Below are 23,217 nucleotides of genomic sequence, written 5' to 3' on the forward strand. Positions count from 1 at the left end.
CAGTGTAACCATACAATTTATTAATGACAATTTAATAAAGACACTACGAAACATGCATTCTAATTTGGTTTCCAGGAAGTTGTGACATCTGGTACAGGTAAACTCACTTGGGGGTGAACTTACGTAAAGGAGAGGACAGATGAGCTGTTTTCCGAGTGCTTTATGTGTCTTTCTTTCTAAAATAAAGACTATCTCCTTGACACCTCAGTGGGAGGCTGGTTGCCTAGTAACCCTGCACAGGCTGGGGCTGACTCAGGTGGTACACTGGAGGGACCTGCCTGTGAGAAGGCTGTCAGCAACGCTTACACTCAGCGTTACCTGGTGCAGAGAGCTCCAAGAGAATGTGCCAGAATTCCATAGTGTCATACACTTGTCGGATAGATAGATAGGTCTATTACACTGGGAAACGTTTGTAGAGTAGAAGCCTAAAACTATTCAGAAATGGAGACTAAACTCCTAATCCACCATTCAGGATCTCACAGTCTTTGGGTGATTTACACCCACCTTCTGTTTGGTTCTCAAGATGTGTGTCTTTTGCTTTTGATATGTATTTATCTATTGTCCTGCTCGGTGAATTATCAACTTTTAAAATACAATAGTAACGAGTGAAAGCACCTTTGTCCCTAGTGGCTTTTCTCTTTCTTTCTTTCTTTCTTTCTTTCTTTCTTTCTTTCTTTCTTTCTTTCTTTCTTTCTTTCTTTCTTTCTGGAAGTTTTGTTCAGATACTGGATTAAAATAGCAAACATAAATACTTTAGGAAAGCAAGACAAAAACAAGAGAGGCTAAGATTCCTGTAGAGTTAACTTGAGAGGTTTACCGATACACATACCGCATCATCTGGTGCCCGCCCCAACCCACTGAAGTGCGTGTGTGGGATGGGAGGAGGCTCCTATTATTATCTCAATTTTACAGATTAGTACTTGCATCTTAGAGATGTAAAGTCAGGTCACACAGCTAGCAATTTGCATGGCTAGGACTGAAGCCAGGAAGTCTTAATCACTGTGCTGCATTGTATGCTGAAATTACCTTAAATTACTTAGTTCAGTGAAAATCATGTTGTCTATTACATACACAGCTAATGCATGTCAAATAATGCTCGAATATTAAAATCAAATGGCTCAATTGCTTGACTGGAAATATGTTTAAAATATCCTTACATTCATCTCCAAGAAAATGTAATTCAGCAGGCTCAGCCCACCACCACTCACAATTGCACAATATCACTTTACAGCAAAATTTTAAGCCATCGGATTTTCCCCGGGATAATTACTAATAAAGCACTCACTGCTTGTCCAGACAACCAATGTTTATTGGTCCCACTGAGACAGAAAAGAATAAAAAGGGGGAAGTTTGTATAGAGAAGGACTGGGGAAGGAGAAGCCAGGAAGCTTCCCTCGTCATGAAAATGAGCCTGCTCCTCTTTTGTTCCCTCTTTTGTTCCCTTTTTAAGTTATGTAGCATCCTTCGCTTTTCCCAGCTTCCATTAACCTCCCTTGGGTGGAATGAGAGCCACAACAGCTGATTACGGAGCTGTGGAAGGAGGAGCAAGGTGCCTCAAGCCCTTTTTTGTCATTTAGTTAACAATCCTCTGCTCCGCGGTGGTTTTAATTGCCCCTCCCCCTTCCTTCCCCTCTCCTTCCCTAACCTTTCAATCAGGCTCCTGGGCCCAGCGCTTGGGAATTGCCTAGAAAGAGAAAAGCGCTAGTAAGCTTCCACCCAGGCGGTTTGAATTAATGTACAGACAAAACTCACGTATTCTTTGGGGATTAGCTAGTTCTCCTTTCCAAGCTCCGCAGTTACAAACGGGTTTCACCAGATGTGCCCCTCTCCGACCACCTGCCTCCAGGTCACCGGAGGCTGCTTTAAAGAGTGTGGCCCTGGACAAAACCCCAGATTCTCAGTACAAGAACATTAGAGGATGAACCTGGGAAATAAGCTTTCCTGGGAATGCTTGCATGCATTGTAGTTTCAAAACCACTGCTTTGCAAATTGAAAGTGCTTTTTAAATATTCATTTGCAGGCTAAAATGACAAATTCTCCACAAGTTTCCTTTTCTGTTCTTTTCTATGTTGTCGTTTTTTTCCTTTATCAATCTTGTTCTGCTTCAAAATCAGAAGATGCTCTTTCCGGAAAGCTTAATAAGCCAAAGACTAAATAACTAAGTGAAAAACAAGAGGAGGCCAATGAGTGGAACAATCTTGAAAGTAAAACCCTGAAAACAGGAAGAGGCTTTCTTGTGAGGGCCCTGCTGTGAGGGGACTTGTGGCTTGCTTTGTGTAAAGCCCAAAACCCGACTGAGTTCAAACTCAGCTTTGTCATTTTGCCGCAGATTCCTTATCTCAAGATTGGGGAAAACAAAATGCATACCTTATGGTGTAATTTCTGGGGTAGGTGATTTAATACAAACAGCTTACTTAGAATAAAATCATCTTGCTTCATAACACTGGCTAGTTGACTAAGTAGTTAAAATGAAGCTACAGTTCTGAAGACAAAATGGCTCATTTGCTGCTTTGTAGAGGACCAGAGTTTGATTCCCAGCCCCTAGCTTAGGTCACACACATTGAACCACCGATGATTCCTGTTTCAGAGGATTCAATACCTTCTTCTGGACCATGTAAGAATAATCAATACATTGAGCATGCTGCTGGGCACTTCTAATTCCTAGTCAGAAGATGAGACAGGAGGGTGACCATCAGTTCAGGGAAACCTGGGATGCATAATGAGTCCCTAGACACTCTGGCTTGTAGAGTGAGACACTGTCTCAAAAGCCTAAAGCAAGGGCTGGAAACTTAGCTCATTAAGTAAGGACATTTGTTAGACCACATAAAAACCTAGCCAACACAAATGCATATGTGTAGCTCAGTAGTGTGGTAGTTTGCTGGTTAGCAGTCTGGCTCCAGGTTCAGTGAGAAACCCCACTTCCACACTCGCAGGCATAGGCACTGTGTACCCACACACATGTCAGAATAAACTGAACACATAACACACACACACACACACATAGAGGGGCAGACTGACAGACAACACACTCACACATGCACATCACACACATACTCAGTACAGGCACACACACGTATATATGCATACACGTATGATAGAAATATAAATGAGGTTAGAAGAAAAGAGAAAGTTTAAGATAATATACAGGAAATACTACATTGGAAGTAGGAGAAAAAAACAAGTAACAGGACAGGAGCCTACCATTAGAGGTCCTCTGAAAGACTCTACCTAGCAGTGTATCAAAGCAGACACTAAGACTCATAACCAAACCTTAGGCAGAGTGCAGGGAATCATATGAAAGAAGGGAGTTAGTATGACGTGGAAAGAAAAGGAGCTCTACAAGTACCAAATATATCCGAGCACAGGGGTCTATTATGAGACTGCTTCTCCAACCAAGGACCCTACGGATATAACCTCAAACCCCTGCTCAGATGTAGCCCATGGTAGCTCAGTATCCAAGTGGATACCCTAATAAGGGGAACAGGGAATATTTCTGGCATGAACTCAATGGCTGGCTCTTTGACCTCTCCCCTACCCGAGGAAGAAGCAGCCTTGCTAAGCCACAGAGGAGGACTTTGCAGCCAGTGCTGAAGAGACCTGATAAGCTAGGGTCAGATGGAAGGGGAGGAGGACCTCCCCTAGCAATGACTTGGAAGAGGGCAGGAAGGAGATGAGGGAGGGAGGGTGGGATTAGGAGGGAATGAGGGAGGGGGCTATGGCTAGAATACAAAGTAAATAACCTGTGATTAATATAAAAAAGTAAAAATTATTAGAAAAAGAAAAACAAAAAAGAGCAGTCTTTTGGGGAGAATCAACTGAACATGGCATAACAAGTTACAACTAGACTAGTCACAAACCCTCATATCAAGGCTGAATGAAGCAACTTGGTAGTGGTATAGCTGGGGTTGCATAGCAGGTCTAATTTTTTTTTAAGAAAACTTATTTCTATAGGATATGCATGAATTTATGTTCCTACCAACAGTGTAGACAATTCTCTTTTCTTCACATTATTGCTAGCATATATTGTTATTTGATTTCTTTTTTATAATATATTTATAAATTCCTTTGAGTACATATATACATATAATATATTTGATATTATTCATTCCTTATGTCACCACTCCTATCTCCTGCTAGGTTCAGCCTTCACAACTTCCTCTACCCCTGTTTTTTATAACGCAGAGAACAATCTGTCCTACTTCATATTAATTTAAGTGTAGATCCATCTACTGGAGCATAGTTAGCTTACCAGGGGATATACTCCTAAAGAAAACTGTTTTCTATCCCTTAAGAGCAATCAGCTATCAGTAGTTCTTCAGCTAGTGGCACAGACTCATGAGCCTTGCCACTTCCTGTTCTGGAATATTGGCTGGCTTGACCTAGTAAAGGGCTTGTGCAAGCTGCTGTGAAGTCTGAGTCCTGTTGTCACTAGAAATTAGGTTGCATCACATCAGAGTCACCATATGTTACCAGGTAAATTGGGGTTTTCTTATGTTGCTGCTGGGCCCATTAATAAAAGAATTGAAGAATGACTCAAAAGAAAGTTGGGGACAATTTTATTAGTATTTAAAAGAAAAACTCTGTGTCAAAGAAACTACAAATCTTAGCAGCTGACTGTAGGAAGAGAATGGAGAAATGGAAGGGGAAAAAGATATACCTTGAATAAGCCATCATGTAGGTCAGCCACGTGGTAGCCAAGCAGCAACATAGTGAGGGGGAAAGAGTGAGGAAACACTACAGTACCAAATAAAGAATCTTAAGTTCTGGCCAACAGCCAACAGAAAAACAGAAGAGAAGAAAGAGTAAATGTTTAATGCTCCCTGAGCCTTGGAGGGGTAGGAGTGGTGTCCTATTTTATGGCTGAAAACTCCACAGACATTCTTTGTGCTTTGAACAATTGTGAGAATTTTTGTACTAACTGTTATTCATTGTACAAAGAAGTTTCTCTGAAGATTAAAAGCTGAACCAATCCATAGGCATAAAAATATGTATTTAAAGGGTTTCTAAATAATATAATCATGTAGCAAAATAGCAGTAGTAGATTTACCCCCACGGCCTATGAGCTCCTGTCACATTAGTTTGCCATCAAATTCACAGTACCAAGCATGAGTTTCTTCTTGTGGAGTGGACCTTAAATCCAATTAGACCATATTTGATTATCAATATAATATGCATGCAACTATTATGCCCAGAGGCATATCTTGGCAGGTTAGTCATTAAGTTATTACTGTACTTTAGGGTTCTCAGCAGGGTAAGACTATTGATGACTTTTCTCCCCTAGCAGGCCACATAACATATTTTGGTACCATGAAAACTAGCCAGCTTCTTCCTTTCTGATTTAAATCCCCTTGATCTCCTTTAATTGTCTTATTGCTCTAGCAAGGACTTCAAGAACTATGTTGAAGAGAGATGGAGAGAGTGGGCAGCCTTGCCTTGTCCCTGATGTCAGTGAAGTTGATTTAAGTTTCTCTCTGTTTAGTTTGATGCTGGCTATAGGCTTGCTGTATATTGCCTTAACTATGTTTAGGTATGTGTCTTGTATCTCTGATCTCTCCAACACTTTAAACATGAATGAGTGTTGTATTTTATCAAATACTTTTTCAGCATTTACAGAGATGATCATGTGGTTTATTTTTCTTTCTTTCCGTTTGTTTACATGGTGGATTATATTGATGGATTTTCAAATATTGAACCATCCCTGCATGCCTGGGTTGAAGCCTACTTGGTCATAGTGGATGATATCTTCGATGTGCTCTTGTATTCGGTTTGTGAGTATTTTGTTGAGTATTTTTGCACCAATGTTCATAATGGATATTGGCCTGAAATTCTCTTTCTTTTTTGGGTCTTTGTGTGGTTTAGGTATTTAGGTGACTGTGGCTCCATAGAATGAGTTTGGTAATGTTCCTTCTGTTTCTATTTTGTGGAATAGTTTGAAGAGTATTGGTGTTAGCTCTTCTTTGAAAGTATGGTAGAATTCTGCAGTGAACCAACAGAACCAAAAAATTTGGGCCCAGGAGTCTTTTCTGAAACTGATACTCCAACCAAGGAGCATGCATGAAGATAACCTAGAACCTCCGCTTAGATGTAGCCCATGGCAGCTCAGTCTCCAAGTAGGTTCTTACTAAGGAGAACAGGGGCTGTCTCTGACATGAACTCAGTGGCTGGTTTTTTGATCACCTCCCCTTGAGGCGGGGTGGGGTCAGCATTACCAGGCACCACAGAGGAAGACAGTGCAGCCAGACCTGATAGGCTAGGGTCAGATGGAAGGGGAAGACATCCTCCCCTATCAATGGACTGGGGAGAGGCAGGGAGGAGGAGAAGAGGGTGGGAGAGCAGTATTTTGAGGGGATGAGGGATGGGATCAGAGGAAAGGGGAGGAGAACCTCCCTTATCAGTGGACTGGGAGAGAGACACAGGTGGGGAAGAGGGAGGGTGGGATTGGGAGGGAGGAGGGAGGGAGGTACAGGGGGAATAAACTGTAATTAATAAAAATAATTGAAAAGAATAAAAAGGAAACAATTAAATGCTGGAAAAAAGAAAGAAAGAAAACTAGCCAGCATAAAAGGAAAGCTACTTCCAGCTTATTGCCATCTTTATTCCTCCCTGGCCAAAGAGTACCTGTCTGCAGCAATACTGTCTGACTGCTGTTAAGACAGAACCTTCATGCTGTTTGAATTTGCATTTCTCTGATGGTTAGTGATGATCCTGAACAGTTTCCTATATATTTATTAGCCATTTGAACTTTGTCTTTTAAAACTGATGCGCGGCTTATTCATCATTGTTAAAACACTTGTTATTCAGGGTGCTTTTTTCTGTTCTTTTTATTAATATCCCGGAATATTAATACTTTGTCAGCTTATAGCTACTAAAGATTCTTTCCCCATTTCGAAGACTGTCTCTTCACTCAGTTAACTGTTTCTTTTGCTATTCACAAGCCTTCTATTTCATGATGTTTTATTTGTCAATTGTTACTATTTTCTGTGCAATTTGAGTTCATGACGTTTTTACCTATGCCTGTCTTGAAGTGTTTCCCCCACTTTTTCTCTAAGAGTTCCAATGTTTCAGACATTACATTAATGTCTCTGAGACATTTGAAGCAAATATTTATTTAGGTTGAGAAATAGGGATCTAGTTTCATTTTTTGCATTATTCAAATCCAGTATTCCTAACAGCATTTACTGAAAAAACATTATTCACAGACAAGGTTGTTCTTTCTACAATGTATATTTTTATAAAAAAAAGTTCAGTAAGCTGTAGCTATGTAGAATTATATCTGGGTCCCACAGTGACCTATATGTTGGTTTTTCTATCAGTATGAGCATTTGTTACAATGGATCTGTCTCATAACTTTCACATCAGGCATGGCAATAACTCAATCATTGCTCTTTTTGTTCAGATTGTTTTCAACATCTAATGTTTTTTCTAATTTCACATAAATTTTGGAATTTATTGTTTCTATTTCTGTGGAGAATGACAAGGAACATTTATGGGGATTGCATTGATAGTAAATTGCTTTTAGTAGTCTGTATAATCACACAGATGCATGAGAATGGGAGGTCTTTCCATCTTTTAGTACTCTCTTCTATTTCTTCAGTATAAAATATATATATTATATATATATTTAATACTGAAGAAAATATATACATATGTTGTGTAGGGCTTTTCCTTCACTAGTTAAATTCATTCAAGGATTTCTCCCTTCAGCCCTCAACCCCAGCGTATTCTGAATAGTATTAGTTTCCTTTTTATTTATTTATTTTTTAATAAAGGGAAGATAGTGATGCGTTATGTTTATTTCTAATCACTTTGATGAAAGAGTTTACCCATTCTTGCCATTTTCTGAAGAAAATTTCAGGATCTTTCATGTATAAAGTTGTATCATCTTCAAATAAGGAAAGTTAGACTCCCTCCTTTCCTGTTTATACCTTTTACTGTAATTCTTTTGTCTTATTGTTTTTGCTAACACTTCAAGCATGATTTGGATGAAAATAGAGATGGGGGTGCTTTAGTGTTGTTCTGGTTTTAGTGGAAATGCTTTTTTGGTTTTCTCCTATTAGCATATTTGTGACATGTTCCCATAGAAAGCCTTTATTATGTTTAGATATATCCCTTTTATTCCTATTTTTTTGCAGCTTTTATTATAAAAGAATGCCAACATTTATCAAAAGTTTTCCCAGCAATTATTGATATGATCATGTGATTTTCATCTTTGAGTCAAATTCTGTTATGCATAAATTGCATTTGTTTGATTTGGGTTTGTTGAACTATTTCTGCCTTCCCACAGCATAGCTGACTTGGTTATAGTCAATCATCCTGGTGATATATTCTTGAATTTGGTTTCTAAGTATTATATTGAAAACTTTTGTATGCATATTCATCAAGGAGACTGAGAGAGAAGTTTCCTGTTTATGGTTGCTGTAATGTCCTTTTATTTCATTTTGAAAAAGAATCTCACATGTAGTCCTGGTACTGGTTGGTCTGGAACTTGCAATATAAATGGGATTGACCTCATAAAAATCTACCTACCTTTGTTTCCTGGGTACCGGAATTAAAAGTGTGAATCATCACATTTGACTGTTGTATTTTATGTAGTTTAGGTGTCATGGCTGGACTATCTTTGTAAACAACAACAAAAACTTTGCTAGTGTTCTTTTATCTTTTATTTTACAAAATAAAAGAAGGGGTGTATTAATTTTTCTTTAAGGGTATGGGAGAATTTAGCAGTGAATCCATTGAACTTAGATTATTTTTAAATGAAGGTATTATTAATACTATTATAACTGCTTCAGTCTCATCACATATTGCAGATACATTAGGCTGTTTATCTTTTAGTTTAATTTTGGTATATAATATACGTATAAAAATTCACTCATTTCTTTTAAATTGTCTCATTTATTGGATCATGTGTTTTTAAGAAAAGGCCTAACAACTTTCTGAATTTCATTTGCATCTGTTGTAACATTTTCATTTCCATTTCAAATTTTTTAGTTTGGGTCTTCTTTCCTTCTTTTAACTTAACTAAAGCCTTCTCAGGGTTGGTTATCCTTTCAAAAGAGCAACTATTTATTTATTTATTATTTATTATCTATCTGTTTATTCATTTATCTATTTATAGTGTGTGTGTTCTCATGTTTGTGCAATATGTATATGTCCAGTGCCTATAGATATTAGAAGATGAGATCAGATAACCTGCAGCTGGAGATGGTTGTGAGGCACCCTGTGAGTGCAGAGCTGAAGCCAGGTCCTCTGCAATAACAAGGGCTCTTCAATGCTGTGCCTTCTCTCCAGCCCCAAAAGAAGCATTCATTCATTTCATTGATTCTTTGACATTTTTCCATTCTATTTCATTAATTTCTGCAGAGATCTTACTTTTTCTGCCAACTCAGTTTGGGTAGGTTTGCTTTCATTTCTACAAGGTCATAAAGTATATTATTGCTAGTGATCATAAATTTGTTTATTCTGTGTTTATCATGAAAAATTGTTCATTTTTAAAATTGTGGTGGTTAGTATAGTAGGTATAGTAAGCATGACTGGCAGTCTTTTTTTTTTTTCCTTTTTGAACTTAGAATACAACCGTCTATGCTTCTCCAACTTCCAAGGTTAAAAATTATGCTGTAATCCCAGTGGGTAGTGGGTTTGCCTTTATATGTGGCTTGGTGCTTCTCTCTTGCAGATTTCCGTACATCATTATTCTCTGTGCTTAGTTTTCCATCTATAATATGGGATTTAGAAGTTCTTTTTTGGACTTGTTTGTTTGGTGATCAGTCTACTGGATCTAAATGCTCTTCTCTTTCTCTAGATTTGGGTCGTTGCCTGCTGATTATGTTGTAGGTATTGTTTGCTCCTCTAATCTGCAGCTTCTCTCTTCTTCCTTCTCACCATGACTCATACATTTGGTCTTTTAATGCTGCTCCTGTATATTCTGTTCATGTTTTCTCGTTATGTTTGATGATACATGAATGTTTGGATTCACAGTCTTCCACCTATTCTTGACATTCTGTTCTCTCACTTGATTGTCTCCTGGTTAACCTTTCTACAGAGATTTTTATTTGGATTAATAAGATTTTCCTTTTTCTTGTTCTTTCCTTTTTTTTTTGGTTGTTAGGCTGCTTTATTGACATATCAGGGAACAATTGGGGAGTAGTGTTTACACAGCATTGAAACAAGAGATTGTCAGAACAGGACTGTAGTCAGATATGGAAGTTACAGAAATAAAAATTTGAATATTTACACAATGCACAGTAACATTATGCCTGCCTTACACTCTCTTCCTCCAAATAATGTCTGGATGTGGGTCTCTGTGTCTGTTTCCAACCACAATCAATGAATCTGTCTATGTATCTATGTTTCTTTGTATCTATCTGTCTGTCTGTCTATCTATCTACCTACCTACCTACCTCTATCTTTCCATCTATCATCGATCTTTCTATTTATTATCTATCTACCCATCCATATGAAAGTGCACACATACACACACAGACACACACACACTCACACACACCCCATTATCATCACTTTCAGAAGCAGATAGTGATATATATGTGTGTTCTTGTCTTAGCGACAGGCTGGATTGCTTGGATGTTTGTTCGCCAAGAAAATATCCAAACAATCCAGGTTCTACCCTTTTTAAAAACTTTCCTAAATATTGAAAATAGATTTTTTATACAATATATTCTGTTTATAATTTCCCCTCCTCCAACTCCTCTCAGCTTCTCTCCACCCTACCACCGAAATCCACACTCTTTTTTTTTCTCTCTCACTAGAATACAAACAGGTATCTGAAAAAATAATAAGAAACTTAAGATAAATTAAAAACAAACAAACTGGAATATAATGAAACAGACAGAAAAACAAGAAAAAAAATTTAAAAAGTGAAAAAATCACATATAGATGTAGAAACACATGTTTTCATACACAGAAATCCTATAAAAACAAAACATTGATTAAAACTGTAATACAGACACAGACGACCTTTAAGGAAAAAATGAAAAAGAAAAGAACAAATAATTCCCAGAAAACTTTATGAGACAAAAACTTGAGAAATGCTGTTGATTTCATGCTGTGTCGACCATCTACTGTGGGCATGGGGCTTGACCTTAAGAGTAGTATGCAAGCCTAGAGAGACTACATTTCTGAAAATCAGTTTTTCCTTTGTAAGTGGTTATCAATTGGAAATAAATTCTGGATTAAATTTTTATTTCTAAAATTGCAATGTGATATTTTCTTTATTGACTTCCTCTTTTATATTGAATATTGAGTGCCTTTCTTCATTGAGCTTTTTATTCTTTTCATCTGGGATTTATTATAATTCATTAAGAATAAATTATTCACTCCATTATTGTGATACTGGTAATTTTGAAAACATAATGCTACTTTGATTTTTTTATATGTCTTACATTTTTATATTAGAACTTGTACATCTGGGATTGTTTTACCATTTAGGCCTTTTCATCAGCTGCTCTCCTTTAGTCAGTATATTTTCAGTGTTCAAACAGGTTTGCCCATCCATGTGCTCTAGGTGCCAGGAGTGAGCCCTTGTGCCACTCTGATCAGAATATTGAATGTGGATCACAGTTGTGCCATTGCTGCACTAGGTTAATAGTGAAGGTCTCCGCTCCTGCACTGTCACGCACTGAAGCAGTGGTCAGTCTCTCAAGGGTTCTCCGAGGCCATCCTGCAGGAACTCAAACTTATGTAGCAATAGTGAAGTTGAAGAGGAACCTTAGATGATGGGACTAAGAAATTATTCTCTGAAAAGTAAACTATGAGATATATCATTGCTCCAGTGAAAGCTACAGTAAATCAGCATAATAAACATAATGTGTGGGCATGAGTAAGAGGCAGCTCTCTGTTGCTTGAGGTTATTCAGATATCTAAAGCAATGAGACATCAATTCATCAGCCAGTAGTAACCCATACACAAGCAAAGGGAGAAAATATTATATGTGCCTATTAGGAATTATCCATCAGAGATTGCACTTTAGGCTTCTCCCAATATGTGTTTGTAGAGAAGTATAAATTGTAATGTGATTATCTATAAACATTGGAATCATGTAACTCATTTTCCTGTTCCCCAATTCCGTCACTACTTAGCATTCTGATTATCATGATGACTACTTTGGTCATTAATGTTTCTTCTCGAGACTTAACCATTGTGTTAGAGACCTGAGCCTCCTGGGACTTAGTCATCACAGTTTAGCCTTAGTTGATTCTCTGAGCCCAGTAAGATGCAGTTCCTGGGTGTGCCAGGAAGTGGGCAAGAAGAAAATTCATTGAAGCAGCAGGCCTTTCGGCTCTCATCGGTTTTCCCTGGCAATGCTTTGGCTGCTACACAAGCTTCTTTAGGCAGATTTCCTCCCTTCTTGGCTTCGAATTTTTCCCATGATTTGCTGATCCAACTAGTTAGCAATGTTAGAAAATCTCTTCAGTTGCTGTTTCTCATGCTGCTTTCAGGATTTGTGAGTTCATCTTGACTTCCAGAACCAGCGTTCCCATGCACTTATGTGGGAGGTGGCTGCGTGTGAATTACTGTATCTCCTTCATCAGAACTCACCGAGGAGTCTGTTCAATAAATTCCCAGCTAACTCTGATATACAGGTACCTTTCAGAATCATCCTCTAGACCAGTAGCTCTTAGCTCTTAAGTCTGTCTACAAATTTAAACGGCTTTAAATAGCTCAGGTTCTCCTCCAATCTCAAAAAATGTAACTGTGTTTTCTCTTTAGAAATGAAGAGTGAGCAAAGTTGTTCTTACTACACTCTGGATGGTGAATTAATTACATGGGAAGTGCTTGGAATGCTGAGGTTCTAAACGTGGTAGTCACCCCAGCAGCAGAAGGACCTGGGGACTCATTAGGAATTTAGGTTCTAAGACCTTACCCACCTCACCCATCACCATCTAATGTGGAACTGTGGAGAAGGGACCAGTGACCTATGGCCTAACAACCCCTTCAGGTGCTTCAGGTCTGATCTGTTGGCCTATGTTGTTTTTTGGTGTCCCATTCTATGTCCATTCTTAGTCACCTCTCCCTCAGAGGTGACTGGTGGCAAAGGAAAAACCTATGCTTCTGGTCCCTAGACATGAGGTTTTCCATTTTTCTTCTACTTCTCTTTTGGTTGGTAAAATTCCCAGAAAACAAGAGTCATGATCTTTAACACTGTTTTGCTCCTACAAATGGAAGTCAACATATTTTGCAGAGTTAATAATTGTATTTGTCATTGTTTCCTGTTAAACCTCAATACTCTTTACTATGATATACTCTTTACTCAATCTGGACAACAATTTACCTCCAGTCTTTGCTTATTTTAAAAGACCAGGACTTGTAGAATCTTATTTTACTGAAACACTCAATTATTTCAGTGTCAAAGCCCATGGGAATGAGTGAATGGAAGGAATCATGAAGGAACTCTAGGGTGATGGATATGTGGATGCTGGTTATATACATTCTGTTGGTGAGAATCCATTAAACGAAATGGTATTTTTTATGCATTTTTCTACCTGTGTGCTTTATGCTTAAAAAATAAAAGGAACATAAAGTCTTCTCCAGCTTTACAAGATTTATTTGTTTGTTTGTTTGTTTGTTTGTTTATTTTTAAGCTCCAGACTTCCATCCTCTACCCAAGAGGACACTGAGGTTTGTAGAAACTGAGGACCTTCCTTAGCTCACACACGCAGTAGTTGGTTTAAGGACTAGAGTTCAGTGCTTGTATGACTGAGTGCAATGGTCTCTTTAATGCCTCAACATGGCCCTCTAAGAGAAATACTTAACTGGCATATATTAATAAAAACCAATAAGGATGTAGGGATTTATCAGGAATCATCAAAAGGAAATCATCAAATTGCCTTTTTCATTTTCATATCTATAATTTTCTTTTCCAGTCTCGATGCTAAGAAGAAAAGCTGATCAACATTGTAAGATAGGTTCAGACTGTTTAACGGTTTCTTTAGAAGTGTGACAGAGAGCTGCTTTTGTCTACTGGTCAGTAAACGAAAGCACCTTTGGCCAAGACTAACGACTAAATTCAACCCCTATGTCGCACATGGTGGAAGAAAATAGCCACCTCTTGAAAGCTGTCCCTCTGATGTCCACATGTGTTTGGTAATCCACACAGATAAGTGCATGCATGCATGTGCACATACACATGAAAATAAATTTAATATTTTATATGTGTAGCACACTCCTCAAAGCCTCCGCAGGGCAAGGTTTCAGAGTAGCGATCAGGACGGTGACAGAAAGAGCATTTCAGAATTGTTTATCAATTACAATAAACGTTTCTTTTATGATATAGTTGCTGTTGAAACCTGCAAAATATCAGCCTGGGGGGTGAACCGACTCAATCAGAGTGTCCTGCTGTTGGGTACTCTTTCAGTGATTGTGGTAGAGGCAATACCAAGAAGAACTCCAATGGAAGTCCTTTGCTTTGCCATTAAGCCTCCTAACCATAGCATACAATCGGTTGAGAATTCACAGATTTTATTTCTTTCCTCTCTCAGGCCTCTTGATTGTTCTGTGAACTCCATTGTCTCTGTGCTCCTGGGAGAGTTGTGCAATAAGCTGTTAATCAGAGAGCCTGAAGGCTTTCTGCTGGTAACTGTGGAAATAGGCCTGCTCACTGGAAGCATATGAAAAGAAAAGAAGAGAAAAGAAAAAAAGTGCCCAAAGAAACAGCAAACCACACTCAGAGAAAATCCCCTGTCCCCAAGGCAAACTAACCAACTTTATGCTTTTGGTACTGCACTGGCATAAGGGTAGACATGATCAAAATGTTATGCTCAAGCGTATAAAGTTTTCAAAAAAAATTAAATTAAATTAATTTTATTTACTTTATTCAGCATATGTAAAGTAGCATGTTAATGCATTTTTCCCTAGCTACTTTATTTATTTATTCATCTGTTTATTTTTATGGGATGACTCTGTGTTGCTCAGATTGGCCTTCAGCTCACAATGCCCCTGCCACAGCTTCTCTCTTCTCTGAGTCAGTGAGAAGAACCAGACTTTGGATGAAGTTGCCGTTGAAATCAACAGAGAAGATGTGGAACTATTGATAAGCTTACGTTGGACCTGACTCTGCAAAGCTGATCATCTAAAATTTTAAGCCAGTTTAAGCTACTTGTATCCCCAAGAGTCCCAGTGACAACTAGCAGATGTTATACCCAGTTCGCGAGCCCCCAAAAGATCTCCAGGAATCGACTCCGTTGCAAAACACATGAGGGTCTTATTGTTAATTACAAGCTGCAGCTTGGGCCTACGCAGCCCCACTGCCGAAGCAGTGGGAGCTGAGCACCCCGCCCCAGGTTAGTTGGGTGATTTATAGATTCTGGTCCATCCCAGCATGCCCAAGGCAGGAGCAATTCCTGCCTGGCAAGCATCTATTGGTCAAGGTGCTACATTTTGAATTGATTGGCTATAGGAAGGTTCCCAGACCATGACCAGGTGTCCCTCCCTAGGGGGAGGGTCCAGTTTCCTAGCAACTGTATCTCTAGTGGGTGGGGAAAGAACGCAATGAGGTAGCTCTCTCTCTCAGGGAACTTACTGCTATACCACGCCTACTTTACATAGTCTTAACGATCGCTGCTTATCTTTTGGTCTCTCACAGACAAACCAATGTATGCTATGGCCATTCTGGGCTGAAAGAAAAATTAGCCTGCATGAAATTTGAAAGAGCAAACATAGGGAAAACAGTTGAATCCCATTGCATCAGGTAAAAATGTTTTTAAAATTAGAATTTACATATCTCTATGTATATCAGCAAAAATTGTAGGCCTGGGCATGTGTTGACTTAGAGTCCTGTTAGGCATTTGAGTAGGAAACGTAAGCAAAGTCTGAGGAAAACTAAACCACAGCCTGACTGACAAGAACACCTCTATGAAATGTGTGCGCTATCTGCCATGAAATGAAGGGAAATGTCTTAAAAATAAGAGCCGCAATCTCAGACACGTGTATATGTGGTTCTATTTTAAGTTTTCCTCTTAGATCTCATTTGAAGGAATATTTCACTTACAATTAGTACTCACATAGGACGTGAGTTTTTAAAGACCGAGGCTATCCTGGTGTTTGCAAACAATGAAACTCCAGGACTCTGGAGGACAATGAGTCTTTTCACGATAATCTATTTCTCCTTTGTCCTCATTACAGACAGACAAGGGCCCCGGGCTGGTTTTGTCAGAGGAGGGTACCAATTAGCAGGTTTGTCTTCTTAAAGAACAAAGATAGCCCAGAGGGAGGAGGGGAAGGGGCAACAACCCTACCTCAGAAGTAACACCTTTGAACTTTGACAATCTTTACTGCTAATCTTTGGAAGTCAGCAAAGAATCCGGGTACTCCCTCAACATTTCATTACCGCTATTGTTCAGACAAAAAGTACATATTTTCTCTTATTACAAAAGTGACAGTAAAGATACCAAATGTATCACACAGTAATAAAAGACAGTGACCTCTGTGTTACATAAAATGGCACTTTCATCATTCTGAAATTTTGCCTTAGGTCACGTATGGACAGAAGAACCAAACACCTGAGGATATTGCTTCTTGGTCTTAGTGGGTGTTTCCAGGATGGCATAACCAGCCCTTTGTTGGTAAAGTGTGGCTGCATATTAGCATCATGGGAGGAGAGAAAAAGGAACTAAAGTTAACTCACCATCTAAGTCACAAGTTTCTTGTTGTTGGCTTCCCTGTTTGTTTGTTTTAAAATTCAAAGTACCTTATTCAACTAATTTTGAGCATTTGGATAATGCTGAACTAAACATTTACAATTCTATTAAGAGGAAGACAGTGGAAGTATCCACTGTGGTGGCAGTTTGGAGAGGAAAGTGGTTAAACTAAGGCCATGAGCAAGTGAGAGAGGGGTAGGTGAAGAGTTTCCATTGTTCTAAGCAGGAATCTGTGTATTCTATCCTTACAAAACACAACATAAAACTCTCTTTCTGACTACTTCATAGTGACCAGTAGAGAGGATTGGAGAAAGTGTTCTTTATCTTAGTCATTTGTGAATGTCATTATAAAACTATTCATGAAATCCTGCACCCCAGTCTTAACAGCCTGATCTCTAGCATCAGATTGAGTTTAAAACCCAAGCTCTATGTTGTTAAATCTGGTCTCTTGATTCCTTTAGAAAGGACTCACACATATTCAGGCATCTATGAATGTATATTTAAATTAACTGTGAGGATTAAATAATGTATTCAGTAGTATGTTGCATATAGCCTTGGTAACATTTTGTCTCAGTCATATGGAAATTTGTGTTACTTGGTATGTAGGTTTAAAAAACAGCAAATGAAATTTAGACACAGTCACACTGTTCTTGAAAGCCCTTGGGAAGTTATTTAAGACCCATAGTTCATCTATGTGACTAGCACTTGCTTTCCCTACAATAGCGGAAGATACTGACGCTTCCTTGATCGAACCTTTGGCAGCAAGGTGTTTCAAAAGCACCAGCCTCATGGTGGGAGGCCCTGGGAAAAGGAGGTTGAGGGACACATTTAGAGAAAGAGGGGTCAGTATCCGTCTTTAGCACAAGATGATTTGGTGAGGTTATAAGCAAAAATTGGAACCTGATTTAAATGATGGTCATATTTCTCTCTCTCTCTCTCTTTTTTTAACAACGCTTTCTTCTGTCTTTGTTGAGAGAGGATCATTGAATTCACAAAATTAAAGATGAAGTAAATATCCTGAGGAATAACTTAATTATGAAGTTATAGAAGTGAAATTAAGGAGGTTCCAAGATGGCGGCGAGCAGACCGCACCGTTTTGGAGAGGCAGAGGACATGAATCTCCGGAATTGGTGAGTGGAGAGAATCGAAACTAGAATTTGGACTTTTGGGCTTGCTAAAGATAAGGGGACACCACAGAAGCATGAAGTGCTTGTAGAGTTAGATCGGACGTGAAATTCTCTGGGAAGGAAGTAAGGCGCTTCCCTTGTCTGGGCCTCCCACGGGAAACCTGCTCACAGCACCAGGCACCTGAGTGCAAAGCTCACAGCATGGGGATTAAGACAGCAGAGACAGAGCTCCAGGCTCCTTAGCGCAGCTGGGACACACGCCCCACCCCGGCCCGCCCAGGACCCTCTTGCTGAGCTCCGGACCCACGGAGTGTCCCCTCCCCCCATCCCGCTGACACAATCTCACTGCAAGAAGCGCAGCAGAGCTCATGTCCCTCCAGAAATCCCACCCCGCCACAGCACACCCACCACTGGAAATCGCAGGCCCAACCACAGAGCGCCAACCACAGAGACTCAGTCCCGCAATACAGTCTTTCCTGGATCCCAAAGCCCCAAAGCTCAGTTCCTGGGACCCAAGATGGCAGAGGCAGAGGGCTCCAGACCCTGCAGCGGCAGCGGGCTGCATGCCAGCCCTCGGAACACACAGCTGAGGAGCCCACACCCTACCTAGTGCTCTCTTCCTGAGCTCTGGACCCTCGGAGCACACCCATCACCACCATCACTACCTGGTCCCGCCAGAGTGCATGCACCTCAGGAAACTCCACCCCGCCAGAGTGCACCCCCAAAGAGTGCTAGCCACAGAGACTCAGGTCCGCAGTACAACCCTTCCCAGATCCCAAGTCTGCAAGTGGCAGCACGGACTACAGAGGGCTGCCCAGCCAGTGATTGTATGGGCCATCCAACCCCTCAGTGGCAGAAAACCAGCTGAATAGCCACCAAAGACCTGCAGACCTGCAAAAACAATATGCACCCACAGTCTTCAACAGCGCTTGTGATCCCTTAGCGCCTGCAACACCTTCAGTGCCTGCAAAGCACCCCTCTCACACACTGAAGGCCTCTTCATTCTCCAACACCCTGTCCCTTAGGACACACCCACAAGCACACGCTCAAACACACGCTACCCCGCATTTGCCCTTCTGTGCCTGTGAACTTTCCTTCTACAGGTTTGCTGTATCACCAACACACACACTGAAACCACTGGACCTCCCCCATTTTCCTGAAGAATTCTCCAGACACCAGAGAAAGACCAGTCTGATATGCAGAATCCAGGAACAGACAGTGAACACTACAGATAACCAAATGGCCAGGGGTCAGCGAAAGAACACAACCAATGTAAATCAAGATATTGTGGTTTTACCGGCAACCCCCAAAATTATTGGACACTCCAACTCATCAGAAACATAAGAAAATTATTTTAAAGCTATGATTATCTGGTTATTTGGAGCACATAAAGAGGAAACCAACAAATCTCTCAGAGAAGTAGTCATACAGATTCAAACAGTTAAAGAAGAGACAAATAAATCTCTCAAAGATTTGGCCTCCAAAATGGAAACAAAGAAAAACGAAGTGAACAAAGCTCTTAAAGAAACAGGCAAATATAGCCAAACAAATGGAGGCAGAAGTAGTGGCACTAAGAGAGGAAACAAACAAAAAAAAATAGAGACCATCTTGGAGACCCAGGAATCCACATTCAAACAGATGAAGGAATTGTTGCAAGACATGAAAACAGAATTAGAATCAATAAAGAAAACACAAACCAAGAAAACCCTGAAACTGAAGAACTTAGAGAAAAGAGAAGGAACCACAAAGGTAAGCATCACTAATAGAATACAAGAGATGGAAGAGAGAATCTCGGGTGCTGAAGATACACTTGCAGAAATTGATGTGTCACTCAAAGCAAAAGTAAAATCGGAAAAATCCCAAACACAAACCATCCAAGTACTCAAGGATGCTATGAAAAGGCAAAATCTAAGAATAATAGGAATTGACGAAGAAGAGGATTACAGGCTCCAAGGTCCAGAAAATATTCTCAAGAAAATCATAGAAGAAAATTTCCCCAACCTAAAGAAACAGATGTCCACAAACATACAAGAGGCCTACAGAACACCAAATAGACTAGACCAGAAAAGAAACTCCTCATGCCACATTATAGTCAAAACACTTAATGTACAGAACAAAGGAAAGATACTAAAGCAGCAAAGGAAAAAGGCCAAGTAACATATAAAGGTAGACTTATCACAATCACACCGGACTTCTCATCTGAAACTATGAAAGCCAGAAGGGCCTGGGGAGATATAATGCAGGCTCTAAGGGACCACAGATGCCAACCTAGACTACTATACGCAGCAAAGCTTTCAATCAACAAAGATGGAGAAAAACAAAATATTCCATGACAAAACTAAATTTAAGCAATATTTGAACAGCAAACCAGCTTTACAGAAGATACTAGAAGGAAAATTCCAATCCAATGAAAACAACTACACCCAAGAAAACATAGGTTAAAGATAATTTCCAACAAAAATCAAAAGAAAACAGGCAATGAATCGCAGTAACATCGCCAACTCCACAATAACAGGAAATAACATTCAATGGTCATTATTATCTATCAACATCAATGGACTCAACTCTCCAATAAAAAGACACAGACTAACAGAATGGGTGCGGAAACAGGATCCAACATTCTGCTGCATCCAAGAAACACCTACTCAACAAAGATAAAAACTACCTCAGAGTAAAAGGCTGGAAAACAGTTTTTCAAGCAAATGGACCCAACAAACAAAGCAAGAGTGGCTATCCTAATATCTAATAAAATAGATTTTCAACCAAAACTAATCAAAAAAGACGTAGAGGGGCACTATATTCTCATCAAAGGAAAAATCCACCAAGATGACCTCAAAATTCTGAATATCTATGCCCCAAATACAAGAGTGCCTATATTCGTAAAAGAAACATCATTAAAGCTTAAATCTTAAATATTGATCCTAATACATTAATAGTGGGAGATTTCAATACCTCACTCTCACCAAGGGACAGATCAACTAGACAGAAACCAAATAGGGAAATAAAAGCACGTACAGAGTCCCTAAATCAAATGAACCTAATAGACGTCTACAGATCTTTTCACCCAAACTCAAAAGAGTATACCTTCTTTTCAGCACCTCATGGAACCTTCTTCCAAATAGACCATATAGTTGGTCACAAAGCAAGCCTCAACAGATACAAAAAGATTGAAATAATCCCTTGTATTCTATCAGACCATCATGGACTAATGCTGGACATCAATAACAACGGAAATAACAAAAAGCCGACACACACATGGAAATTGAACAACTTGCTACTCAATGACAGCTGGGTTAAGGAAGAAATAAAGAAAGAAATTAAAGACTTCCTAGAATTCAATGAAAATGAAGGCACAACATACCTAAATTTATGGGACACATTGAAAGCAGTGCTCAGAGGAAAATTTATAGCACTAAGTGCCTTCAAGAAGAAATTTGTAACATCATATACAAGTAACTTAATGGCCCAACTGAAAACCCAGAAAAAAAGAAGCAGATACACTCAAGAGGAGCAGACGGCTGGAAATAATCAAACTCAGGGCTGAAATCAGTCAATTAGAAACAAATAAAACTATTCAAAGGATCAATAAAACAAAAAGCTGGTTCTTTGAGAAAATCAACAAGATAGACAAACCCTTAGCAAACTAACTAAAAAGCAGAGAGAACCTATCCAAATCAGCAAAATCAGAAATGAAAAGGGTGACATAACTACAGACACTGAGGAAATCCAAACAATCATTAGGTCATACTACAAAAGCCTATAGGCCACAAAATTTGAAAATCTAAATGAAATGGACAATTTTCTTGATAGACTCCATCTTCCAACATTAAGTCAAGATCAGGTAGAAAGACTGACTAGCCCTATATCCCCCAAGGAAATTGAAGCAGTCATTAACAGTCTCCCCTCCAAAAAAAGCCCTGGGCCAGATGGCTTCAGCGCAGAATTCTACCAGACCTTCAAAGAAGTGCTAACACCAATTCTCCTCAAACTATTCCACAAAATAGAAACAGAAGGAACATTACCAAACTCATTCTATGAAGTGACAGTCACCTTGATACCTAAACCACACAAAGACTCAACAAAAAAAGAGAACATCAGACCTATCTCTCTTATGAACATTGACACAAAAATAAAAAATACTCAATAAAATACTTGCAAACCAAGTCCAATAACACATCAAAGATATCATCCATCATGACCAAATAGGCCTCATCCCAGGCATGCAAGGGTGGTTCAACATACAGAAATCCATCAAAGTAATCCACCACATAAACAAACTGAAGGAGAAAAGCACATGAATATCTCTTTAGATGCTGAAAAAGCATTTGACAAAGTCCAACACCCATTCATGTTTAAGGTCTTGGAGAGATCAGGGATACAAGGCATATACTTAAACATAGTAAAGGCAATACACAGCAAGCCTATAGCTAACATCAAACTCAATGAAGAGAAACTTAAATCAATCCCACTGAAATCAGGGACAAGACAAGGCTGCCCACTCTCTCCATATCTCTTCAATATAGTACTTGAAGTCCTAGCCAGAGCAAGAAGACAAGTAAAGGCGATTAGGGGGATACAAATTGGAAAGGAAGAGGTCAAAGTGTCACTTTTCGCAGATGATATGATAGTATACATGAGCAACCCCAAAAATTCAACCAGAGAACTCCTTCAACTGATAAACACCTTCAGCAAAGTGGCAGGATATAAAATCAACTCAAAAAAATCAGAAGCCCTCCTTTATACCAAAAACAAAAGGGCCGAGAAAGAAATTAGGGAAACAACACCCTTCACAATAGCTCTAATGACATAAAGTACCTTGGGGTGACACTAACCAAGCAAGGGAAACACCTGTTTGAGAAAAACTTCAAGTCTCTGAGGAAAGAAATTGAAGAAGATATCAGAAGATGGAAAGATCTTCTGTGCTCATGGGTTGGTAAGATTAACATTGTGAAAATGGCCATCTCGTCAAAAGCAATCTACAGATTCAATGCAATTCCCATCAAAATACCAACTCAATTCTTTACAGACCTTGAAAAAAAGATTCTCAGATTCATATGGAGAAATAAAAAACCCAGAATCTCCAAAACAATCCTGTACAACAACAGATCATCTGGAGGTATCTCCATCCCCGATCTCAAGCTGTACTACAGAGCAATAGTAATAAAAAACTGCATGGTATTGGCACAGAAACAGAAAGGAGGATCAATGGAACCAAATAGAAGACCCAGAAATAAAACCACACACCTATGAATACTCGATTTTTGACGAAGAAGCCAAAACCATTCAATGGAAAAAAGACAGTATCTTCAACAAATGGTGCTGGTCTAACTGGATGTCTACACACAGAAAATGAAACTAGATCCATATTTATCACCCTGCACAAAACTATAGTCCAAGTGGATCAAAGACTTCAACATAAAACCAGATACTCTAAATCTGTT

The sequence above is a fragment of the Meriones unguiculatus genome, chromosome 2 (genome assembly GCF_030254825.1).
Source record: "Meriones unguiculatus strain TT.TT164.6M chromosome 2, Bangor_MerUng_6.1, whole genome shotgun sequence".
In the NCBI taxonomy this organism is placed as follows: Eukaryota; Metazoa; Chordata; class Mammalia; order Rodentia; family Muridae; genus Meriones; species Meriones unguiculatus.